The sequence below is a fragment of the Mesoplodon bidens genome (assembly GCF_964165515.1).
Source record: "Mesoplodon bidens genome assembly, contig: HAP1_SCAFFOLD_458, whole genome shotgun sequence".
In the NCBI taxonomy this organism is placed as follows: domain Eukaryota; kingdom Metazoa; phylum Chordata; class Mammalia; order Artiodactyla; family Ziphiidae; genus Mesoplodon; species Mesoplodon bidens.
The window spans coordinates 136525-161124 of NW_027671285.1; positions in this window are offsets into that span (position 1 = coordinate 136525).

Genomic DNA, 24600 nt, shown 5'->3' on the forward strand with positions numbered 1-24600 from the left:
TGAGGACCCCTTGGCTGAGTGGTAAGTGCAGGTCAGTGATCAAGTGCATCCACATTGGGACCCACCCCTGGGTCCTCAGTATGGCTTTTCCACTTAGGAGGTCAAGAGCTTAGAACATTTATCTCTGCACCATCTCCTTCTGAGGAAAAGGAATATTAACCAAATCTGGGCAACAGCTGTGTTGAGGGAAGAACATGCAAACAACTTCACAAACAAATAAGGGTCCTGTGCCTGAGCTAACCTTAGGTACTTCAAATCAACTCCGTACGTCTCTTAGCCCCTTAGAGCGGATGAAAGCAATATTAGAGTTAAAAGTAACTTGTCCCAATTCCCTTAGTCTGGAACACGGAAACAAAATTCTACAGAAGAGGAAGTCTCATAAACACACAGCACCTGCCAGGGTTTACCCCAGCCTTGGAAGAACTGGGAAGGATAAGACCAAGGCAGGCCTGAGGAAAGGTCAGAGGGTAGGCAGGACTGGGGAGTGGGGAGCAGGGGCAGGGCTGTCTGGACGGAGCAGTGGGTTGTAAGAAGAGCACTGAACCTGGGTCCTGCTGCCCTGAGTCTCTGTCCTGGGGCTAGTCAACCCCAGGAGACCAGGTCAGCAGGGCTGTGAAAGCAAGGGTGTAAAGAAGCCCAGCAGCCCCTTCACACAGCCCTCTAGAATTTCTGCCGCCCATGGAGGGTCTCTAGGGTAGCTGGACGTGGACCCCTCTGAAATGGAAGCATGTCAGCACCTCAGCCTTGGGGAAGTGTAGAGGCTGGGATGAGCTCAAGGAGACTGACCACATGCAGTGATCCCAGAGCACGTGTTCTGTGACTCATCCATCTCTGGGACTGTCCTTTACAAGAGGAACTAACAGTGAGCACAAAATATGAGGTGAAGCCACAAGTCCTGAAAGTGCAGAGGGAGACAGTTCACTTCTCATCCACCACCTCACCCTTTCTAGAAGAACTTGGTCTCAAGTTTCAATGGCCCATGAGAGTTTTGACCCACAGGTTCTGTCCATCATAGGTCAATATGCAAAAGAAAAAAACTCTACTGTGCACCATACCCTAGATGTGCTAACCAGAGCACAAACTTCCATATTAGGCAGTGACAAGCACAAGAAAGAGCAGCTCATGTGCAAAAGATCAGTTTAGATGAGCAAATCAAGAAAAGGTGATTATAGAGCACAGTCACGTCTAAGGACACAATTTCTCTCTATTGTATCATTAAAATGTGAAAAAAACAAGTCAGAACTCTACACATATTTCATTCGTCTTTCTGATTTCATATCCACCTTCCTCAGTCTGCAAAGCAGGAGATATAACCCTAAAGTTCCAGGAACCTTCTGCCATTAGATCCTACCTAAGTGTTGTTCCTACCTGTATCCTTTTCTTTATCACGGCCACAAATGCTATCCAAAGTCAATTCTGTAGAAACACGAACATGAATTTACAAGTCTTATGGATACATTTAAAATGTGACTAATGTGACTGAGTAATGGGATATTTTATTTTCTTTTATTTCAATACACTTAGTGAATCATTGATTGAATTAAATAAATTATAACAGGCACATCTAGCTAGTGGCTACCATAGTGTAATAAACAACCCTCTCTCTCTCTCTCTCCATATATATGTGTATATATATATATAAAGTATATGGAGGATGTTACCACCGCTCCCCTGGTTATTCCCCTCTGTATGGTCTACCCATTCAAGATGGCTGTTTGCTGATGGTTTACCAAAGGAAAACCTCTGCCCCGTGAAGTACGTAGCCCAAGGGGTAAGAGGGATGCGTCCCTCTGCTGGTCTCCCTGGTAACCGATGAGCCCATCTGCTGTCAATTCCCCCTTTAACTGGTCGCCTGCCTATTCCGCCCAGAGAGAAGCATGCTGCTACTGCTGCTGCTGCGTTCTGCCTGCCATCGGCTATCTACAGTGGGATGTCTCTACAGGACCACTTTGCTTCTGACATGAAAGATCTCCCATCTATTAAACCATGAATGTCTCTGTCCCTGACTTCGGGCTCTTTCCTTAGCCCTGAGGCTGAGCAAGTACAGGGCTTGCAGGCGTGAGAGGTGCGGCCCAACACCTTCTGCAGGGCAGTTTGCTGGCCAGATTTGATGATTCATTTGTAGGTGTTTCCTAGGCTCATGCACACTTGCCAGGCACTCATGAGACCTTGGGGACACTGAAACAGTAATGTCAACACCCAGATCCTAGAGGAATTCCCGACAGGTGTTCCACTTGAGGGGAGAGGTAATGAGCATGGCCCAGTGCACCTGTGCTAGACATAATCGGCGAGCAGGTGCAGAAGGGAGGGAGGGACATTCACTCACTTTATGAGGCCATCCTTCTCACCACTGCCTCTGAAAAATCCAGGGAAGGAAGGGACAAAATGCCCTTAGAAGGTAAATGGCCTGTACACTGAAAACTACAAACCACTGCTGAAAGAATTAAACAAGGAACAAATCATTGAAACGACATATCATATTCATAGACTGGAGACTTATTATTGTTGACATTTCTACACTACCCAAAGGTAAATATAAATTCATTGTAATACCTATCAAAATCCCAATGTCATTTTCAAAGAAATAGAAAAAAAAAAGGATCCTAAAATACATATGGAACCACTAAGGACTCCAAACAGACAACACAATCCTGAGAACAAAGAACATAGATGGAGGCTTCTCACTTCCTGACTTCAAAACACATTACAAAGCCACAGGAATCAAAACTGTACGGTACTGACATAGAAACAGATACATAGGCCTAAAGATGAGAATAAATAACCCCCAAGAAAACTCATAGATACATTGCCAAATGAAATTCACCAAGCTTCTAAGACAACAAATAGGGAAAGTATAGTTTTCTCAACAGTCAATAGGATGAAAATATAACTTACAGAAAGATTACAAACATATATCAGAAAAGGAGCTAATATACAAAACATCAAAGAAAAACACTACAACTCAAATGTAAACTAAATTAAAAAATTAAAAAGGGCAAATAACTGGGTTCAGAAATGTGCAAAGTCTTAAATAAGACATTTCCTAAAAAAGACATACAAATGGCTAACAAATATAGGAAAAGGTTCTCAACCTCACTAATCATCAGGGCAATGCAAATCAACACCTCATACCTGTTAGGCTGTGTATTATAAAGAAAATAATTAACAGTTTAAGGCCAAGATGTGGGGAATTGGAAACTTTGTACACTGCTGGTGGGAATGTAAAATGGTGCCGCTATTATGAAAAAGAGTATGGGGGTTCCTTATAAAATTATAAACAGAAATATCATATGATTCAGCAATCACAGTTCTGGGTATATAGCCAAAGGAAATTAAATCAGTATCACAATGAGATGAACTTAGGTTCATTGCAGCATTCTCCAAAATAGCCTAGATATGCAACCAACTTCACAAAAGAAGTAAGTGTCCTGTGCCTGAGCTAACCTTAGGTACTTCAAAACAACTCCGTAAGTCTCTTAGCCCCTTAGAGAGGATGAGAGCAATATTAGAGTTAAAACTAACTTGTACCAATTCCCTTAGTCTGGAATACTGAAACAAAAGTTCTACAGCAGGGTAAGCCTCATAAACTCACAGCACCTGCCAGGGTTTACCCCAGCCTTGGAAGAACTGGGAAGGATAAGACCAAGGCAGGCCTGAGGAAAGGTCAGAGGGTAGGCAGGACTGGAGTGTGGGGAGCAGGAACAGGGCTGTCCGGATAGAGCCGTGCGTTGTAATAAGTGCAGTGACCCTGGGTCCTGCTGCCCTGAGTCTCTGTCCTGTGCCTGGTGAATTCCAGGAGACCAGGTTAGCAGGGCTATGAGAGCCAGTGTGTGAAGCGAGCCCAGCAGCCCCTTCACACAGTCCTCTAGAATTCCTGCTGGCCATGAAGCGTCTGTAGGGGCAGCTGGACGTGGAGCCCTCTCAAATGGAAGCATGTCAGCACATCAGCCTTGGGAGGTGCTGAGGCTGAAATGAGGAGGCTGAGCACATGCAGTGATCCCAAAGCATGTGTTCTGTGACTCATCCACCTCTGGGAGTGCAGTTTCCTTGAGGAATAAACAGTGAGGACAAAAGTAAGGTGAAGCTACAAGTCCTGAAAGTGTAGAGGGAGATAGTTCAAGTCTCATCCACCACCTGACACTCACTATAAGAACTTGTTCTCCAATGTCAAGTGACTATGAGAGCTTTGTTCCCACTAGGATATGGTCATCATACGTGAATGTAAAAAGGAAACCAAAATCCCTGGTGCAAAATACCCTCCAGGTACCAAGTAGAAATGAACTATTCATCTTTGGCAGTGAAAAAGCAATGAAACAGTAGTCTTGTGAGAAAGAAAATTTCTGAATGGCAAAGCAAGAAAAGATGACTATAAGCACAGTACAGTCAAAGGACATGGACACAATAACTCTATTGTATCATTAAAATTTGGAAAGAACAAATCAGAATTCTACACATATTTCCTTCTTCGTCCTGATTTCATATTCACCTTCCTTAGTTTCTAAAGAACCGGGTGGAACCCAAGTGTTCTAGTAATTGTCTCCCTTTAGATCCTACCTGAGAGTTGTTCGCTACGTGAATCGTCATCAGCATCACTGTTATGTATGCTCTCCACCATGCATTCTGTACAAACACAACCATGAGCATAAGGTTATTATACAAGTTGACCCACCGATTTCTCCTACTCGACTTGCTGGCTCACACAACATCACCCAGGTCTTCCCTCCAGGTTCTCAGACCTCCCCTGTGCTCTGTGCAGACAGAGTCCTTCAATAAGATATTGATCACAGTTGAAAATTTCAAATGAGGGAGAGATGCTGAGAAAATCACCTTTCGACCCCTCACTTCTGTAGACCCATTTATAGCTTTCACCGTCAACCTTACCAACCTGAAATTCCAGATGTTACAGACACACTTGAAACATGGCTAGTGTGACCGAGCAATTGTGTGTTTTTTGCATTTTTTAATAGAATGAGTTAATTGTTTGAACTAAATTAATTATAAATAGACACATTTGGTTAGTGGCTACCACACTGGAAAGCTCGGCTCTAAGAAATCCAAAGATGAGAAAGAGGCAATCAGCCAACCCTCCCCTGGTTGTTCTTTACTGCAGAAAATTTGATGGCCTGATCTGATCATTCGTATGTAGGTATACCTTTGGCTCTTGAACCCATGCCAGACATTGGGAGAGTCCTTGTGGACACTGAAATAGTATAGTCAACACTCAGATGCAAGAGAAATTCCCAGCAAGGGGCCCACTTGTAGACAGAGGTGAAGGGCATGGCCCAGTACACCTGTATTAGACATAATCAGAGAGTAGGTGCAGAGGGGAGGGAGGGATTTCACTCTCTTCATGAGTCCAACCTTCACATCCCTGACTCTAGAAGACCTGAGGAAGGCCGTGGAAAAGGCCCCATCGGAGGTGAAAAATTTGTATACTGAAAAGTACAGGACATTGTGGAAAGAATTTAAAGAAGAGACAAGTAATTGGAATGACATACCATATTCATAGACTGGATTATTAAATACTGTTGGCATTTCTATACTACATAAAGGGATGTACACATATATCGCAACAACCCGTATAATTCCATGACATTATTATAGAAGTGGACAGAATCCTAAAATACATATGGAACCGCCACAAGTAGATAAAGCAATCTTGAGAGCAAAGAGCAATGATGGAGATTAACACTTCCTGAACTCAAAACTCGTAACAATGCCACAGTAGTCAAAACAGTCTGCTACTGGCATCAAGACAGTGAGATAGACCAATGAAATATAATAGAGAGACCTCAAATAAACGCACATATATATGGCCAACTGATCTTTGCCAAGGTTCTAAGATTACCAAGTGAAGAAAGGATGGTCTCTTCAACAATCAACAGAATGAAAAGGCAACCTATAGGATGAGAGGAAATATGTGTAAACCTTGAATCTGACTAAGGGTCCAATATCCGGAATATATAAGAAACTACAAGAAGTCAATTATAGAAAAACAGCGGGCAAATAACTGAGTTTCAAAATGGGTAAAAAGCTTCACTAGACATTTCTCCATAAAGACATACAAGTGGTCAATCTACATATGAAAATTTGCTCAACATTGCTAAGCATCAGGGTAATGGAAGTCAAGCCACAAGGAGATATCACTCACAACTGTTAGGATGTGCTGTATAAAAAGACTATTAGGGCTTCCGTGGTGGCACAGTGGTTGAGACTCTGCCTGCCGAGGCAGGGGATACGTGTTTGTGCCCCAGTCTGGGAGGATCCCACAGGCCGCTGAGCGGCTGGGCCCATGAGCCATGGCCGCTGAGCTTGTGCATTTGGATCCTGTGATCCACAACGGTAGAGCCCACAACCATGAGAGGCCTATGTACTGCAAAAAAAAAAAAAAAGAAATAAAATTCATGGATGTTCGCAAAGATGTGAAGAAGTGAAACTTCTGTACCCTGTTTTGTACACTTTAGTAATGTAAAATGGTATAGCCACTATGGAAAACACAATGTTGGTCCCCCCAAAATTATTAAGAGAACTATTATAAAATCCAGGAATCACTCATTTAGGTTTATATACAAAGGAGATGAAACAAGAATGTCCAAGAGATATCTACAATTTCATGCCTATGGCAGCAATATACAGAATACAAAACATAGGAAAACTGCCTAGTGTCCATGGGAAGATGAATTAATAAAGAAAATGTGGTGTATACATACAGTGGAATGTCATTCAGTCTTTGAAAAAGAAGGAAATCCTGCCTTTTGCAGCAACACGAAAGAACTTGGAGGACATTTGTAAGAGTGACATAAGCCAGTCACAGAAGGTCAAAAACTGAAAGAAAACTCCGAGAAGCAGAGAGTAGAAGGGTGGTTTCAAGAGCTGGCAAGAGGTTGATATGGGAAGTCTGTGTTCAATGGTTAGCTTGTGTTATTTGCAAAATGGAAAAGTTCTAGACACATGTTGTACAACAAGGTGCATGTAGTCAACAGGACTGCCTGGACATTTCAAAACTTGTTAAGACGTTGGATTTCACTGTGTGTGTACTTTTACAACAATAAAATATACATATGTAAAATAAATACAAAGTGGAAAAAGGGGAAAAAAGAAGAAAAATAAGGAAAGGGAGTCAACAGAGGGAAAGAAGAAAGCAGGAAGGGTCTCGAATGTACACAGGTATCAGGAGATAATGGGAGAGAAGCTCCTCTCCCCAGGCTTTAAAGAAGACATCTCTCCAGAGTTCACTCCAGCAAGAGGGGGATGTCCTTTCTCTTCCCCATTCAACCAGAAGCGCCAATAGCATCCTAAGTGTGGCCCAGGCTGTGCTCAGGTGTACACTTTTCCTTGATCTCTAAACCAAACACCCCTGACTCCCCATGGCTCAGGTGCCCTTCCTGTATCTCCTTCCACTTCTCTAAAGCATTTCCCTCTTCAAGTCCAGCCCGAGGCTCTAATCCTGTCCTCACATGTGGGGTCCACTGGGCGCGTCTCTAAGTTCTTAAGAGCCTCCCTGTGAGTAGCAGGCACTGAATCACACACCAGGGTTTCACTCAGCACCATCAGGAATCTATGACCTAGGGATTGAGGATTTCTAGAACAACTTTACTCATACACAGTCTCTTGGGTAAACAAGTGACATTTTACAATCAAGCATTTTCTGTTTTTTCTTTGGTGCGGAAGATATTGACACATATAAGGCAATCATATTCTATTAAAGTATGTATTTCTCAAAGGACTCCTATCGAAAAAAAAATTTTAAGTATAACTTTCCTTGTTTTAATTGACTTTACTCCCAGACTTGTTTGCTTGCAAAAGCCTTCAGAAAATACCAAGAACCTACTTCACCTAGCAGTTTGCACAGCAACATGAGTGGAGATGCTCTTGTCACACTGCTTGGTCTCTCGGTCCCAGCTTGTATAGCACAACCTCCTGTCCGCTCTGCTGGGAAGGGAGCCAGTGCCCACCCTGAGCTCAATCCCTGGGGTAGATCTCTTGGTTCTGTCTTCCCTGTATGCAGTGTTTCTTGCACAGCACACAGAAACAGGGCCAGCACAACTGATGGAAAACAAACTTTCCACAGGAGAAGGACATTTCGTTTCCTTAGCACAGAATCCGATAGTGAATATTAGCCTCAAAGGAGAAAGGTGGAGTGAATTTCCTCCTTCTACTCCTGGAGGCTCCTTCTTTCTCGGAATCCTCCAGAACTGGGTGTGGCATATGGGTACAAGCATGGGCTCCCTGAAAAATGAAGGAGGCCTGCCTAGCACTAGTTGCTTCACGTAAGAGGGGAGGACTCATCCCGAGGCTCTAATAGGAAATAGTTAGAATGAGTGAAGTGGCAGAGAGATGTATCATAACCATTCAGAATGCTATGAGACGTACTAAGAGATGAGATTTCTTATTAAATGAAGTTGTAATTGGCCCAGTAGTAGGCATACTGAAACCCAGTTTTGTTCACTAAGAATCCACCCATGGAGCAACTAAGCCCGTGCACAACAACTACTAAGCCTGTGCTCTAGACCCCGCAGGTCAAGGCCAAGATGTCGGAAATTGGAAACATTGTACACTGCTGGTGGGAATGTAAAATGGATCAGCTATTATGAAAAAGAGTATGGGGGTTCCTTATAAAATTATAAACAGAAATATCATATGATTCAGCAATCACAGTTCTGGGTATATATCCAAAGGAAATTAAATCAATATCACAATGAGATGAACTTAGGTTCATTGCAGCATTCTCCAAAATGGCCTAGATATGCAACCAACTTCACGAAACCAGTAAGTGTCCTGTGCCTGAGCTAACCTTAGGTACTTCAAAACAAGTCCGTAAGTCTCTTAGGCCCTTAGAGAGGATGAAAGCAATATTAGAGTTAAAAGTAACTTGTTCCAATTCCCTTAGTCTGGAATACTGAAACAAAATTCTACATCAGAGGAAGCCTTATAAAAACACAGCACCTGACAGGGTTTACCCCAGCCTTGGAAGAACTGGGAAGGATAAGACCAAGGCAGGCCTGAGGGAAAGTCAGAGGGTAGGCAGGACTGGAGTGTGGGGAGCAGGGGCAGGGCTGGCCGGATGGAGCAGTGGGTTGTAAGAAGAGCAGTGACCCTGGGTCCTGCTGCCCTGAGTCTCTGTCCTGGGCCTCTTCAATTCCAGGAGACCAGGTTAGCAGGGCTGTGAGAGCCAGTGTGTGAAGAAGCCCAGCAGCCCCTTCACACAGTCCTCTAAGAATTCCTGCCAGGCATGAAGGGTCTTTAGGGGCAGCTGCACGTGGAGCCCTCTCAAACGGAAGCATGTCAGCACAGCAGCCTTGGGAGGTGCTGAGGCTGAAATGAGGAGACGGAGCACATGCAGTGATCCCAAAGCATGTGTTCTGTGACTCATCCACCTCAGGGAGCGCATTTTCCATGAGGAATAAACAGTGAGGACAAAAGTAAGATGAAGCTACAAGTCCTGAAAGTGTAGAGGGAGAGAGTTCAACTCTCATCCACCACCTGACACTAACTATAAGGACTTGTTCTCCAGTGTCAACTGACTATGAGACTTTTGTTCCCACTAGGATATGGCCATCATACGTGAATGTAAAAAGGAAACCAAAATCCCTGGTGCAAAATACCCTCCAGGTACCAAACAGAAACGAACCATTCATCTTTGGCAGTGAAAAAGCAATGAAAGAGTAGTCTTGTGAGAAAGAAAATTTCTGAATGGCAAAGCAAGAAAAGATGACTATAAGCACAGTACAGTCAAAGGACATGGACACAATAACTCAACTATATCATTAATTTGGAAAGAACAAATCAGAATTCTACACATATTTCCTTCTTCTTCCTGATTTCATATTCACCTCCCTTAGTTTCTAAAGAACCGGGTGGAACCCAAGTGTTCTAGGAATTGTCTCCCTTTAGATCCTACCTGAGAGTTGTTCCCTACGTGAATCGTCATCAGCATCACTGCTATGTATGCTCTCCACGATCCATTCTGTACAAACACAACCATGAGCATAAAGTTATTATACAAGTTGACGCACCCATTTCTCCTACTCGACTTGCTGGCTCACACAGCATCACCCTGGTCTTCCCTCCAGGTTCTCAGACCTCCCCTGTGCTCTGTGCAGACAGAGTCCTTCAATAAGATCTTGATCACAGTTGAAAATTTCAAATGAGGGAGAGATGCTGAGAAAATCACCTTTCGACCCCTCACTTCTATAGACCCATTTATAGCTTTCACCGTCAACCTTACCAACCTGAAATTCCAGATGTTACAGACACACTTGAAACATGGATAGTATGACCAAGCAATTGTGTGTTTTGTGCATTTTTTAATAGAATGAGTTAATTATTGTTTGAACTAAATTAATTATAAATAGACACATTTGGTTCGTGACTACGAGACTGGAAAGCTCAGCTGTAAGAAATCCAAAGATGAGAAAGAGGCAACCAGCCACCCTTCCCCTAGTTGTTCTTTACTGCAGAAAATTTCATGGCCTGATCTGATCATTCATATGTAGGTATATCTTGGGCTCTTGGACCCACGCCACGCATTGGGAGAGTCCTTGTGGACACTGAAATAGTACAGTCAACACTCAGATCCAAGAGGTATTCCCAGCAAGGGGCAGACTTGTAGACAGCGGTGAAGGGCATGGCCAAGTACACCTGTATTAGACATAATCAGAGAGTAGGTGCAGAGGGGAGGGAGGGATTTCACTCTCTCCGTGACTCCATCCGTCACCCCCCTGAATCTAGAAGACCTGAGGAAGGCAGTGGAAAAGGCCCCGTAGGAGGTGAAAAATTTGTATACTGAAAACTACTGGACATTGCGAAAAGAAATTAAAGAAGAGACAAGTAAAGAGAATGACATACGATGTTCATAGACTGGATTATTAAATACTGTTGGCATTTCTATACTACATAAAGGGATGTACACATATATCGCAACAACCCACAAAATTCCATGTCATTATTATAGAAGTGGACAGAATCCTAAAATACATATGGAACCCCCACAAGTAGACAAAACAATCTTGAGAGCAAAGAGCAATGAAGGAGATTAACACTTCCTGAACTCAAAACACATAACAATGCCACAGTAGTCAACACAGTCTGCTAGTGGCATCAAGACAGTGAGATAGACCAATGAAATATAATAGAGAGACCTCAAGTAAACGCACATATATATGGCCAACTGATCTTGGCCAAGGTTCTAAGACTACCAAGTGAAGAAAGGATGGTCTGTTCAACAATCAACAGCATGAAAAGGCAACCTATAGGATGAGAGGAAATATGTGTAAACCTTGTATCTGAATAAGGGACCAATATCCAGAATATATAAGAAACTACCAGAAGTGAATTTCAGAAAAACAGCAGGCAAATAACTGAGTTTAAAAATGGGTAAAAAGCTTCACTAGACATTCCTCCATAAAGACATACAAGTGGTCAATCTACATATGAATATTTGCACAACATCGCTAAGCATCAGGGAAATGGAAATCAAGCCACAAGGAGATATCACTCACACCTGTTAGGATGTGTATTATAAAAAGACAATTAGGGCTTCCCTGGTGGCACAGTGGTTGAGAGTCCGCCTGCTGATGCAGGGGACATGTGTTCGTGCCCCAGTCTGGGAGGATCCCACATGACACTGAGCGGCTGGGCCCATGAGCCATGGCTGCTGAGCCTCTGTGTTTGGAGCCTGTGCTCTGCAACGGGAGAGCCCACAACAATGAGAGGCCCGTGTACTGCAAAAAAAAAAAAAAAAGAGAGAAAAGAAAGAAAATTAATGGATGCTGGCAACGATGTGAAGAAGTGGAACTTCTGTACCCTGTTTTGTACCCTGTAGTAATGGAAAATAGTGTAGCCATTATGGAAAACAGAATGGAGGTCCCCCAAAAATTATTAAGAGACGTATCATAAGATCCAGCAATCACTCATTTAGGTTTATATACAAAGGAGATAAAACAAGAATGCCCAAGAGATATCTACAATCTCATGTCCATTGCAGCATTATACACAATACACAACATAGGAAAACTGCCTAGTGTCCATGGGAAGATGAATTAATAAAGAAAATGTGGTGTATACATAGAATGGAATGTCATTCAGTCTTTGAAAAAGAAGGATATCCTGCCATTTGCAGCAACACGAAAGAACTTGGAGGACATTTGTAAGAGTGACATAAGCCAGTCACAGAAGGTCAAAAACTGAAAGAAAACTCCGAGAAGCAGAGAGTAGAAGGGTGGTTCCAAGAGCTGGCAGGAGGTTGACATGGGAAGTCTCTGTTCAATTGATACCATGTGTTATTTGCAAAATGGAACAGTTCTAGACACATGCTGTACAACAAGGTGCATGTAGTCAACAGGACTGACTGGACATTTCAAAACTTGTTAAGACGTTGGATTTCATTGTATGCGTACTTTTACAACAATAAAATATACATATGTAAAATAAATACAAAGTGGAAAAAGGGGAAAAAAGAAGAAAAATAAGGAAAGGGAGTCAACAGAGGGAAAGAAGAAAGCAGGAAGGGTCTAGAATGTACACAGGTATCAGGAGATAATGGGAGAGAAGCTCCTCTCCCCAGGCTTTAAAGAAGACATCTCTCCAGAGTTCACTCCAGCAGGAGGGGGATGTCCTTTCCCTTCCCCATTCAACCAGAAGGGCCAATAGCATCCTAAGTGTGGCCCAGGCTGTGCTCAGATGTACACTTTTCCTTGATCTCTAAACCAACCACCCCTGACACCCCATGGCTCAGGTGCCCTTCCTGTATCTCCTTCCACTCCTCTAAAGCATTTCCCTCTTCAAGTCCAGCCCGAGGCTCCAATCCTTTCCTCACACGTGGGGTCCACAGGGTGGGTCTCTGAGTTCTTAAGAGCCTCCCTGTGAGTAGCAGGCACTGAATCGCACACCAGGGTTCCCCTCAGCACCATCAGCAAACTACCACCTAGGGATTGAGGATTTCTAGAACAACTTTACTCATACACAGTCTCTTGGGTAAACAAGTGACATTTTACAATCAAGCATTTTCAGGGTTTTCTTTGGTGGGGAAAATATTGACACATATATGGCAATCATATTCTATTAAAGTATGTATTTCTCAAAGGACTCACTATCGAAAAAAATTTTTATATATAACTTTCCATGTTTTAATTGACTTTACTCCCAGTCTTATTTGCTTGCAAAAGCCTTCAGAAAATACCAAGAACCTACTTCACCTGGCAGTTTGCACAGCAACATGAGTGCAGATGCTCTTGTCACAATGCTTGGTTTCTCTATCCCACCTGGCAAAGCACAACCTCCTCTCCAACCTCCTGGGAAGGGAGCCAGTGCCCACCCTGAGCTCAGTCCCTGGGGTAGATTTCTTGGTTCCGTCTTCACTGTATGCAGTGTTTCTTGCCCAGCACACAGAAACAGGGCCGGCACAAGTGATGGAAGACAGACTTTCCACAGGAGAAGGACATTTCGTTTCCTTAGCACAGAATCCGATAGTGAATATTAGCCTCAAAGGAGAAAGGTGGAATGAATTTCCTCCATCTACTCCTGGAGGCCCCTTCTTTCTCGGGCTCCTCCAGAACTGGGTGTGGCATGTGGGTACAAGCATGGGCTCCCTGCAAAAAGAAGGAGGTCTGCCTAGCACAAGGTGCTTCAGGTAAGGGGCAGGACTCATGCCGAGGCTCTAATAGGAAACATTTAGAATGAGGGAAGTCCAGATAGATGTATCATAACCATTCAGAATGCTATGACACGTACTAAGAGATGAGATTTCTTATTAAATGAAGTTGTAATTGACCCAGTAGTAGGGATGCTGAAACCCAGTTTTGTTCACTAAGAATCCAGCCATGGAGCAACTAAGCCCGTGCACCACAACTACTAAGCCTGTGCTCTAGAGCCCGCAAGTCACAACTGCTGAGCCCACGTGCCACAACTACTGAAGCCCATGCACCTAGAGCCCGTGGTCTGGAACAACAGTAGCAACCGAAATGAGAAGCCCTCGTACTGCAACGAAGACCCAACACAGCCAAAAGAAAAAAAAAAAAGAATCCAGTAAACATTTGCCTGGGTGGTGATAGGATTTGTTTTCCAGGTTAAATGAGGCTCAATTGGTATAAATCCAATGCACACCCTGAAAGTGTACGGTTTATTTACTTTTATATCCATACCCATTCATGATGCAGTGGTGATGAGAATATTTTTTAGAAAGTTGGCACCAGTAACAGTGATATTTAGGGGAACATAAATCAAGGCAAACACAACACAAAATGTTCACATAGACACACAGAATCATACCACTCATTTCACATACAGACACACCCAGTCTCATGCACACAAACCTACACCACCTAACCGTAATACAGCTTCTGCCTGGGACTATAGTAATTGGTCACATTACTTGTAAATCACTTTCTATCACCAGGGCCCCTACTCTCTTTCCCAGCACAAATTTGGAATCAGTTTGCCCTCTACACTAAAACCAGCAAGAATGTCCCACTTTCTCATCTTCAAAGTTCTTCCTCCCCAAGTGACTGATTCCGGAATACATACTGTTTACACGTTCTGTGAAGGCCACCTGCAATTACAGAAGAGAAAACACTATGAGGATAAGATCACAGTGATGCTCAAGCCTTTTGTTCATTTGCTGACAGTAGAAAACCTCATAAGAAACAGTGGTCCAGGGAACCCAGCAAGGGTTATCAGAGCAAACCTACTCAGGCTGAAAGGCAAGAACTTTGCTGGGAGGATGGAACTTCCAAGTCCATTTACGTTGGAAATTACAGAATTCTTTGCCTAGAGGAAAAATCGCTCAGGAGAGAGAGCTCCATGCTCTACAGGCTGCAATGGATGCTGTCAATTTTAATGTCCTGTGGAATCAGGCACCATGAGTTGGTAAAAGACTCTCACTCCACATTCTCCCAACCAAGCAAACTGTATGTATCTGGAAGGAGTACCCTCAAATATTCATAACTGAATTCTATAGAAAGAGAAATAAAGCAATATTTCTATCTCAGACCAGAAAAAATCCAGCTAACCTTGATTTTCCACGGAGGCTTTTCTTCTCTCCTATCACGGTTCAGGTCATCCGCCACATAGTGAGGGAGAGCTGGAGGGACACAGAGTAACTGTCAGGACACTGGTGCTGCGACTCAGGAATTACTCAGGGGCTTTCTTCTCGATGAGGACATGGGGTGGTGTGTATGGATGTGGGAGGTTAGTTAGTGTGGGCTGAGCTGGTGTTGGGCTATCCTCTTTGGGGGATGAAGGAAGGCAAAGGACAAGAGGAAGGAATTGAAAACAGAGCTTTGGCTTTCTAGCTAAGGGGAGCCTCATCAGAAGGGAAGGGTCGATCTAAAAAATGGTAAACACTAAAATGCATGCTCTGTTTCAATGACACAGACCCATGACCCACCCTGCCTCTTTTGAGCTTCTGCTAAATTGCCACTGTCTCTTGATTTTTCCCAGATCACTCTTTCCCCAGCATCCACAATGCCAGCTACTGCATTTATCATGTCTTCTAATGTATAATATTTTATAATTGATTAACAACAACTTCTATTAAAGGACTGAATTCAATCCTAGACAAAATATGCTATATTTATTCACTAATCACTTGTCTTAAGGAAATTCAAATACACAAGATTTGACAAAACTGAAATCCTACCCTTTAGATACAGCCACTCTCAATCGTGTCATATTTTTCTCCCAATCTTGGTTTTCCATACAATGTATGTATGCCCCCTGAGTCAGGGGTTGTCCATACTCTAGGGAGCTGTTCCATAAGTGGGACACTTCGTTATGAAGAGGGAGCCCAGACTGAGCACAGCCTGTCTCTAACCCAGCTGTGCAGGAGAAGTGTACAGGCTAACAGTCAGGTTCCACTTTGAGTCCTTGGGCGTGGGCTACAGGAATTGACCAATGCTAAGGCTTATGGTAACATTATCCAATACAATAAAATAGCTCCCTGATTCTTATCTGCTTTTCGCCTTGTTTATGCAATGACACCAGCACTGACAGATATGACCTGTACTGTATACATGGGGTCTCACACCTCTCAGAATCTGGGAGCTGACCAGGAGAATGCAGGTCCTGAGGTGAATTTCACATGATTGACTGTGCCAAAGTCAACTGATAAGTCCACCCATAGCTGCCCTGGATTCTGTGACCACTAAGGCCACCTGATGGGCAAGGTCTGGACCTTTAGAGATGCTAGTATTTCCAGCCAATTATACGGATGCAGGGACTCCATTGCTCCATGACTGAGGATCCCTTGGCTGAGTGGTAAGTGCAGGTCAGGGATCCAGAGCATCCATACTGGGACCCACCCCTGGGTTCTCAGTATGGCTTTTCCACTTAGGAGGTCAAGAACTTAGAACATTTATCTCTGCAGCATCTCCTTCTGAGGAAAAGGAATATTAAACAAATCTGGGCAACAGCTGTGTTGAGGGAAGAACATGCAAACAACTTCACAAAACAAGTTAGGGTCCTGTGCCTGAGCTAACCTTAGGTACTTCAAAACTACTCCGTAAGTGTCTTAGCCCCTTAGAGCCGATGAAAGTAATATTAGAGTTAAAAGAAACTTGTACCAATTCCCTTATTCTGGAATACTGAAACAAAAAGCTACAGCAGAGGAAGCCTCATAAACACACAGTACCTGCCATGGTTTACCCCAGCCTTGGAAGAACTGGGAACTATAAGACCAAGGCAGGCCTGAGGAAAGGTCAGAGGTTAGGCAGGACTGGGGAGTGGGGAGCAGGGGCAGGGCTGTCTGGACGGAGCAGTGGGTTGTAAGAAGAGCAGTGACCCTGGGTCCTGCTGCCCTGAGTCTCTGTCCTGGGCCTCATCAATTCCAGGAGACCAGGTTAGCAGGGCTGTGAGAGCCAGTGTGTGAAGAAGCCCAGCAGCCCCTTCACACAGTCCTCTAGAATTCCTCCCGGCCATGAAGGGTCTTTAGGATCAGCTGGACGTGGACCCCTCTCAAATGGAAGCATGTCAGCACATCAGCCTTGGGAGGTGCTGAGGCTGAAATGAGGAGACTGAGCACGTGCAGTGATCCCAAATCAAGTGTTCTGTGACTCTTCCACGCCTGGGAGCGTGCTTTCCATGAGGAATAAACAGTGAGGACAAAAGTAAGATGAAGCTACAAGTCCTGAAAGTGTAGAGGGAGAGAGTTCAACTCTCATCCACCACCTGACACAAAGTATAAGAACTTGTTCTCCAGTGTCAAGTGACTATGAGGGTTTTGTTCCCACTAGGACATGGCCATCATACGTGAATGTAAAAAGGAAACCAAAATCCTTGGTGCAAAATACCCTCCAGGTACCGAACAGAAACGAACCTTTCATTTTTGGCAGTGACAAAGCAATGAAAGAGTAGTCTTGTGAGAAAGAAAATTTCTGAATGGCAAAGCATGAAAAGAAGCACAGTACAGTCAAAGGACATGGACACAATAACTCTATTATGTCATTAAAGTTTGGAAAGAACAAATCAGAATTCTACACATATTTCCTTCTTCTTCCTGATTTCATATTCACCTTCCTTAGTTTCTAAAGAACCGGGTGGAACCCAAGTGTTCTAGGAATTGTCTCGCTTTAGATCCTACCTGAGAGTTGTTCCCTATGTGAATCGTCCTCAGCATCACTGCTATGTATGCTCTCCAAGATCCATTCTGTATGAACACAACCATGAGCATAAAGTTATTATACAAGTTGACCCACCCATTTCTCCTACTCGACTTGCTGGCTCACACAGCATCACCCTGGTCTTCCCTCCAGGTTCTCAGACCTCCCCTGTGCTCTGTGCAGACAGAGTCCTTCAATAAGATCTTGATCACAGTTGAAAATTGCAAATGAGGGAGAGATGCTGAGAAAATCACCTTTTGACCCCTCACTTCTATAGACCCATTTATAGCTTTCACCGTCAACCTTACCAACCTGAAATTCCAGATGGTACAGACACACTTGAAACATGGCTAGTGTGACCAAGCACTTGTGTGGTTTTTGCATTTTTTAATAGAATGAGTTAATTATTGTTTGAACTAAATTAATTATAAATAGACACATTTGGTTCGTGGCTACCACACTGGAAAGCTCAGCTGTAAGAAATCCAAAGATGAGAAAGAGGCAACCAGCCACCCCTCCCCTGGTTGTTCTTTACTGCAGAAAATTTGATGGCCTGATCTGATCATTCGTATGTAGGTATATCTTGGGCTCTTGGACCCACGCCACACATTGGGAGAGTCCTTGTGGACACTGAAGTAGTACAGTCAACACTCAGATTCAAAAGGAATTCCCAGCAAGGGGCCCACTTGTAGACAGAGGTGAAGGGCATGGCCCAGTACACCTGTATTAGACATAATCAGAGAGTAGGTGCAGAGGGGAGGGAGGGATTTCACTCTCTCCATGAGTCCATCCTTCTCACCCCTGACTCTAGAAGACATGAGGAAGGCAGTGGAAAAGGCCCCATAGGAGGTGAAAAATTTGTATACTGAAAACTACTGGACATTGCGGAAACAAATTAAAGAAGAGACAAATAATTGGAATGATATAAGATGTTCACAGACTGGATTATTAAATACTGTTGGCATTTTCTATACTACATAAAGTGATGTACACATATATCGCAACAACCCACAAAATTCCATGTCATTATTATAGAAGTGGACAGAATTCTAAAATACTTATGGAACCCCCCACAAGCAGATAAAACAATCTTGAGAGCAAAGAGCAATGATGGAGATTAACACTTCCTGAACTCAAAACTCATAACAATGCCACAGTAGTCTAAACAGTCTGCTAGTGGCATCAAGACAGTGAGATAGACCAATGAAATATAATAGAGAGACCCCAAATAAATGCACATATATATGGCCAACTGATCTTGGCCAAGGTTCTAAGATTACCAACTGAAGAAAGGATAGTCTGTTCAACAATCAACAGCATGAAAAGGCAACCTATAGGATGAGAGGAAATATGTGTAAACCTTGTATCTGAATAAGGGACCAATATCCAGAATATATAAGAAACTACTACAAGTCAATTTCAGAAAAAGAGCGGGCAAATAACTGAGTTTAAAAATGGGTAAAAAGCTTCATTAGACATTTCTCCATAAAGACATACAAGTGGTCAATCTACATATGAAAATTTGCTCAACATCGCTAAGCATCAGGGAAATGGAAATCAAGCCACAAGGAGATATCACTCACACCTGTTAGGATGTGTATTATAAAAAGACAATTAGGGCTTCCCTGATGGCACAGTGGTTGAGAGTCTGCCTGCCATTGCAGGGAACAAGTGTTCGTGCACTGGTCTGGGAGGATCCCACATGCCACTGAGCGGCTGGGCCCATGAGCCATGGCCGCTGAGCCTGTGCGTTTGGAGCCTGTGCTCTGCAACGGGAGAGCCCACAACAATGAGAGGCCCGTGTACTGAAAAAAAAAAAAAAACGAAAAAAGGAAAAAGAAAGAAAATTAATGGATGCTGGCAAAGATGTGAAGAATACGAACTCCTGTACCCTGTTTTGTACCCTGTTGTAATGTAAGATGGTGTAGGCATTATGGAAAACAGAATGGAGGTCCCCCAAAAATTATTAAGAGAACTATCATAAAATCCACAATCACTCATTTAGGTTTATATATAAAGGAGATAAAACAAGAATGTCCAAGAGATATCTACAATCTCATGTCCATTGCAGCATTATACACAATACACAACATAGGAAAACTGCCTAGTGTCCATGGGAAGATGAATTAATAAAGAAAATGTGCTGTAAACATACAGTGGAATGGCATTCAGTCGTTGAAAAAGAAGGAAATCCTGCCATTTGCAGCAACACGAAAGAACTTGGAGGACATTTGTAAGAGTGACAGAAGCCAGTCACAGAAGGTGAAAAACTGAAAGAAAACTCCGAGAAGCAGAGAGTAGTAGGGTGCTTCCAAGAGCTAGCAAGAGGTTGACATGGGAAGTCTGTGTTCAATGGTTAGCATTTGTTATTTGCAAAATGGAAAAGTTCTAGACACATGCTGTACAACAAGGTGCATGTAGTCAACAGGACTGCCTGGACATTTCAAAACTTGTTAAGATGTTGGATTTCATCGTATGTGTACTTTTACAACAATAAAATACACATATGTAAAATAAATACAAAGTGGAAAAAGGGGAAAAAAGAAGAAAAATAAGGAACGGGAGTCAACAGAGGGATAGAAGAAAGCAGGAAGGGTCTCGAATGTACACAGGTATCAGGAGATAATGGGAGAGAAGCTCCTCTCCCCAGGCTTTAAAGAAGACATCTCTCCAGAGTTCACTCCAGCAAGAGGGGGATGTCCTTTCTCTTCCCCATTCAAGCAGAAGTGCCAATAGCATCCTAAGTGTGGCCCAGGCTGTGCTCAGGTGTACACTTTTCCTTGATCTCTAAACCAAACACCCCTGACTCCCCATGGCTCAGGTGCCCTTCCTGTATCTCCTTCCACTTCACTAAAGCATTTCCCTCTTCAAGTGCAGCCCGAGGCGCCAATCCTGTCCTCACACGTGTTGTCCACTGGGCGGGTCTCTGAGTTCTTAAGAGCCTCCCTGTGAGTAGCAGGCACTGAATCGCACACCAGGGTTCCCCTCAGCACCATCAGCAAACTACCACCTAGGGACTGAGGATTTCTAGAACAACTTTACTCATACACAGTCTCTTGTGTAAACAAGTGACATTTTACAGTCAAGCATTTTCAGTGTTTTCTTTGGTGGGGAAAATATTGACACATATAAGGCAATCATATTCTATTAAAGTATGTATTTCTCAAAGGACTCACTATCGAAAATAAATTTTTAACTATAACTTTCCATGTTTTAATTAACTTTACTCCCAGACTTGTTTGCTTGCAAAAGCCTTCAGAAAATACCAAGAACCTACTTCATCTGGCAGTTTGCAGAGAAAAATGAGTGGAGATGCTCTTGTCACACTGCTTGGTTTCTCTGTCCTACCTTGCAAAGCACAACCTCCTATCTGCCCTCCTGGGATGGGAGCCAGTGCCCACCCTGAGCTCAATCCCTGGGGTAGATTTCTTGGTTCTGTCTTCATTGTATGCAGTGTGTCTTGCCCAGCACACAGAAACAGGGCCGGCACAAGTGATGGAAGACAGACTTTCCACAGGAGAAGGACATTTCGTTTCCTTAGCACAGAATCCGATAGTGAATATTAGCCTCAAAGGAGAAAGGTGGAGTGAATTTCCTCCATCTACTCCTGGAGGCTCCTTCTTTCTCGGACTCCTCCAGAACTGGGTGTGGCATGTGGGTACAAGCATGGGCTCCCTGCAAAAGGAAGGAGGCCTGCCTAGCACTAGGTGCTTCAGGTAAGGGGGGAGGACTCATCCCGAGGCTCTAATAGGAAACAGTTAGAATGAGGGAAGTGGCAGAGAGATGTATCATAACCATTCAGAATGCTATGAGACCTACTAAGAGATGAGATTTCTTATTAAATGAAGTTGTAATTGACCCAGTAGTAGGGATGCTGAAACCCAGCTTTGTTCATTAGGAATCCAGCCATGGAGCAACTAAGTCCGTGCACCACAACTACTAAGCCTGTGCCGTAGAGCCTGCAAGTCACAACTACTGAGCCCACGTGCCACAACTATTGAAGCCCATGCACCTAGAGCCCGTGCTCTGGAACAACAGAAGCCACTGAAATGAGAAGCCCGCACACTGCAACGAAGACACAACACAGCCAAAAGAATAATAATAATGATAATCCAGTAAACATTTGCCTGGGTGGTGATAGGATTTGTTTTCCAGGTTAAATGAGGCTCACTTGGTATAAAATCAATGCACACACTGAAAGTATACAGTTTATTTACTTTTATATCCATACCCATTCATGATGCAGTGGTGATGGGAATAATTTTTAGAAAGTTGCCACCAGTAACAGTGATGTTTAGGGGAACATAAATCAAGGCAAACACAACACAAAAAGTTCACTTACACACACAGAATCATCCCACTCATTTCACATACAGACACCCCCAGTCTCATGCACACAAACCTACACCACCTAACCGTAATACAGCTTCTTCCTGGGACTATAGTAATTGGTCACATTACTTGTAAATCACTTTCTATCACCAGGACACCTACTCTCATTCCCAGCACAAATTTGGAATCAGTCTGCCCTCTACACTAAAACCAGCAAGAATGTCCCACTTTCTTATCTTCAAAGTTCTTCCTCCCCAAGTGACTGATTCCACAATACATACCGTTTTCACGTTCTGGGAAGGCCACCTGCAATTACAGAAGAGAAAACACTATGAGGATAAGATCACAGTGATGCTCAGGTCTTTTGTTCATTTGCTGACAGTAGAAAACCTCATAAGAAACAGTGGTCCAGGGAACCCAGCAAGGGTTATCAGAGCAAAGCTACTCAGGCTGAAAGGCAGGAACATTGCTGGGAGGATGGAACTTCCGAGTCTATTTAGGTTGGAAATTACAGAATTCTTTGCCTAGAGGAAAAATCGCTGCAGGAGAGAGAGCTCCATACTCTACAGTCTGTAATGGATGCTGTCAATTGTAATGTCCTGTGGAATCAGGCTGCATGAGTTGGTAATAGACTCTCACTCCACATTCTCCCAACCAAGGGAATTGTATGTATCTGGAAGGAATACCCTCAAATATTCATAACTTAATTCTATTCAAAGAGAAATAAAGCAATATTTCTATCTCAGACCAGAAACAATCCAGCTTACCTTGGGGATCCACGGAGGCTTTTCTCCTGTCCTATCATGGTGCAGGTCATCCGCCACATCCTCAGGGAGAGCTGGAGGGACACAGAGTAACTGTCAGGACACTGGTGCTGCGACTCAGGAATCACTCAGGGGCTTTCTTCTCGATGAGGACATGGGGTGGTGTGTATGGATGTGGGAGGTTAGTAAGTGTGGGCTGAGCTGGTGTTGGGCCATCCTCTTTGGGGGATGAAGGAAGGCAAAGGACAAGAGGAAGGAAATGAAAACAGAGCTTTGGCTTTCTAGCTAAGGGGAGCCTAATCAGAAGGGAAGGGTCGATCTAAAAAATGGTAAACACTAAAATGCATGCTCTGTTTCAATGACACAGACCCATGACCCACCCTGCCTCTTTTGAGCTTCTGCTAAATTGCCACTGTCTCTTGATTTTTCCCAGATCACTCTTTCCCCAGCATCCACAATGCCAGCTACTGCATTTATCATGTCTTCTAATGTATAATATTTTATACTTGATTAACAACAACCTCTATTAAAGGACTGAATTCAATCCTAGACAAAATATGCTATATTTATTCACTAATCACTTGTCTTAAGGAAAATCAAATACACAAGATTTGACAAAACTGAAATCCTACCATTTAGATACAGCCACTCTCAATCGTGTCATATTTTTCTCCCAATCTTTGTTTTCCATACAATGTATGTATGCCCACTGAGTCAAGGGTTGTCCATACTCTAGGGAGCTGTTCCATAAGTGGGACACTTCGTTATGAAGAGGGAACCCGGACTGAGCACAGCCTGTCTCTAACCGAGCTGTGCAGGAGAAGTGTACAGTCTAACAGTCAGGTTCCACTTTGAGTCCTTGGGTGTGGGCTACAGGAATTGACCAATGCTAAGGCTTATGGTAACATTATCCAATACAATAAAATAGCTCCCTGATTCTTATCTTCTTTTGGCCTTGTTTAAGCAATGACACCAGCACTGACAGATATGACCTGTACTGTATACATGGGGTCTCACACCTCTCTGAATCTGGGAGCTGACCAGGAGAACGCAGGTCCTGAGGTGAATTTCACATTAATGACTGTGCCAAAGTCAACTGATAAGTCCACCCATAGCTGCCCTGGATTCTGTGACCACTAAGGCCACCTGATGGGCAAGGTCTGGAATTTTAGAGATGCTAGGACTTCCAGCCAGGATACGGATGCAGGCACTCCCTTGCTCCATGACTGCGGATCCCTTGGCTGAGTGGTAAGTGCAGCTCAGGGATCCAGAGCATCCATACTGGGACCCACCCCTGGGTTCTCAGTATGGCTTTTCCACTTAGGAGGTCAAGAGCTTAGAACATTTATCTCTGCAGCATCTCCTTCTGAGGAAAAGGAATATTAAACAAATCTGGGCAACAGCTGTGTTGAGGGAAGAACATGCAAACAACTTCACAAAACAAGTTAGGGTCCTGTGCCTGAGCTAACCTTAGGTACTTCAAAACTACACCGTAAGTGTCTTAGCCCCTTAGAGCAGATGAAAGTAATATTAGAGTTAAAAGTAACTTGTCCCAATTCCCTTATTCTGCAATACTGAAACAAAAAGCTACAGCAGAGGAAGCCTCATAAACACACAACTCCTGCCAGGGTTTACCCAGGCCTTGAAAGAACTGGGAAGGATAAGACCAAGGCAGGCCTGAGGAAAGGTCAGAGGGTAGGCAGGACTGGGGAGTGGGGAGCAGGGGCAGGGCTGTCTGGACGGAGCAGTGGGTTGTAAGAAGAGCAGTGACCCTGGGTCCTGCTGCCCTGAGTCTCTGTCCTGGGCCTCTTCAATTCCAGGAGACCAGGTTAGCAGGGCTGTGAGAGCCAGTGTGTGAAGAAGCCCAGCAGCCCCTTCACACAGTCCTCTAGAATTCCTGCCGGCCATGA